General features: G+C 42.1%; 1 protein-coding gene across 1 annotated transcript in view; it reads right to left on the bottom strand.

The window, feature by feature from the left end:
* Enpp6 (ectonucleotide pyrophosphatase/phosphodiesterase 6) overlaps positions 1-2,822 on the bottom strand; it is a 112,828-nt gene that overhangs the window by 49,706 nt on the left and 60,300 nt on the right. The gene's annotated exons all lie outside the window — the stretch shown is intronic.

Raw genomic sequence — 2,822 nt, 5'->3', positions numbered from 1 at the left:
AGAGAGATGATAGATTTATATATATATATATATAAATCTATATATGCATATATGCATATCTCTCTATAGCTATGTCCATGAAATTTAATCTATAAATTAATCATGGTAAGAGATTAAAAATAATAAAATAGAACAATTACAACAATATCCTATAGTAAAATATATGTGATTATGGTATCTCAAAGTATCTTTCTCATTTAAAGGAAGTATTTCATAGCTTATCTCCCACCTAGCTGAATCCCTTAAACCACTCCTCATATGCTTTCCCACCTTTATTGAGCAAAATAAGAGTTACGTGATTCACAATTCACCTGGAAACCAAGATGGCTTCCAAGTGACTGTCTGGAGAGTAACAAACAGTATGAATGAACTTAGGCAAAGGGGGATACTTCTCTGAGGACAGAATAGGAAGAGATTTTTTTTTATCTCACAAACGCTATACATATTTAAACCCAACGGTTGTCATTTCTAAAATTTTCCAATTAATCTTTTCATATAGCAGTTGACAAGGAGCTAAAAGTACGGGAAGGAACACCACATGAAACATATATCTTGGAGTGGAGTCTTTAGTCATTTTCATCCACTAAGGGAAAGGTTGTAAAGCAACATTCTGGCAGTCTTTATTGTAGTCCTGCTCTGCCTGACAAATCACTTCTAGGAAAGGATTGTAAGAATATAAAGTCGTAAAGCCTGAAAGCACATTTATGTCTAACAAAAGATGGGAAATAAACATAACATGATGTCAGCTAGAACACATTTGGGGGGAGGCTGCCTTGATAAACCGTTTTAGTAGTGATCTAAAATGAAGTCATGCGGAACTGCTCTCCTCCCTGCCCATCTTTTACTGTAGGAAGACAGCTCTCACTTCTGCTGGCTGCTCCTTCACGTGGTGTTGGTCATGTGACCCAGTCCTGACATTGAGGCCCATTGAGAAACATGAGGTGGGGAGCTTTGCTTTCTTATAAAAGATAAAGAGGTACTGTGGTCTCTGCCTCTTGTGTTTGGTGTGGAATGTAGGCTGTGAAGAAGACAGGCTCCTGGGCTCATAGCAGCCATCTTGAAAAAACTGGGTCAAGAAGCAGAAATATTCCAAAGTCAATATACTAAAGCCAAGAGGAAAGACCCAGGGTAAGCACTTTGAAAGGGACACAGATAAGCATCAGAACCGCGTACAATACTTCTCATGTGGTCCAAACAAGTCTCTTCGTTATTCATTCTTAGCCTGAGCTCTATTATTTATAACAGACACTTCCTAATTGAGGATATAAAGGGGATCGGGGAAACCTAAATATTTTCATTATGGCTCATTCAAATTGACCTCACTTTTGTAAAAACAAGTGTCCATTGTGTTTGTCATAAGAAACCAAAAGCTGATGTTTGAGCGATAACTTTGCAACTTCCTTCTTACATACCCAATAGAACACAAAAGTTCCATTATGTGACCGCAGTATTTATCCATTCAACAGCAGCTGGACACTGGTTTGTTGCCAGTTTTTAAATGGTATGGATTATGCAGACATAAATATTTTCACATATGCTCTCTGGTTCATTTAGGGTGTGTTCCTGTTGGGATATGTCACTAGCAGAACTATTGTACATACACTGGAAAGTTATCATATGGCTTTGCTCCCATCTGCACTTCCTGACACGTCACTGTCCCGCTCTTACCAATGTTTAGATTTGTTATTTCTTTTTAAAATTAGCCACTTTCCATTTTAGTGCGTGTACTTTAGTCAGGAGTAAACTCGGTTAAGGCTTCAGGAAGGCTCTACGCCTCCCCCCGCAGAAGCCGCAAACCTGCTGTCTCCTGACTGTGCCTCCTAGAGCTGCGGTCTAATGCCAGGCCAAGGCAGCTATCAAAAGAGGCGATGGCACGCAGATATTTCTGGCTGAAATAACAAAGCAAAATGAGGAATTGTGCAGGGAAAGAGAGGGTTTGGGCTTTGAGTCTTTTCTGGAGCTGTTGCTTTGGCTTATTTGGGGAGTTCGCCTCTCCCAGAAAGCCCACACCTCCATCTGGGACCAGAGAGGCTGAGAACTGCATTGTACGATCTAGCACAGCAGGGGCACTGCGAACGCCATTTTGAAAACCCTCTTCTCAGTACTGAGCACAGTGGCACTTGGTGCTCAGCACTCAGAGCTTGCGCTCTGCTGAGCATCAGCAAGACGCCATTTTCAACAGGACTCCGAGGTCAGAGACTCCTTGTGAATCGCCTTCTTGGAAAACTCAGAGCAAGTGTCACAGGACTGTACATTGCAACCTGGCCTGCAGTGTATTGCTAGAAAGTAGAGGGGAAAAACAAAACAACAAAACAAAACAAAACAAAACAAAAAAAACCTTGAGTCAGAGCTGCTGGGCTCAGTGCGCTGGCATTTAGTCCAACGCACAGAATCTGCCCAGAAACTGACACAGGCTCCAAGCAGTGTTACCAACAACAGGAATTACCCATGGTTGGAAACCTGGCTTCTGAAGAAATACCTAGAGGCATGATGAGTGTCCAAGACCCCATTCCTGAAGCACTGCTCATGAACTGGACAGAAGACTCAGATAAAAGAACAAACAGGCCCACTCATCACAAAAGAACTTCTGAGAATGAGAACGACTTCTGGGGATTCAGGGACAGAATGGAGGCTCTCTTAAGGCTGAATCCAACGACTAGGCCAGACAACATTCATAGGCTATATCCCCTCAAGATCTCTCTCCTTCAAAAACTCTTCATTGTTTATTTAATTACTATCCAACGTCAATGTAACAAGTTTCCCTCCCCGTCCATCCTTCCCTTCCCTCCCCCTCTCCCTCTTTCCTTCCCTCCCCTCCCCTT

Source organism: Mastomys coucha, unplaced genomic scaffold (genome assembly GCF_008632895.1).
Source record: "Mastomys coucha isolate ucsf_1 unplaced genomic scaffold, UCSF_Mcou_1 pScaffold22, whole genome shotgun sequence".
Classification (NCBI taxonomy): Eukaryota; Metazoa; Chordata; class Mammalia; order Rodentia; family Muridae; genus Mastomys; species Mastomys coucha.
This window is presented reverse-complemented; position numbering and strand designations above follow the sequence as displayed.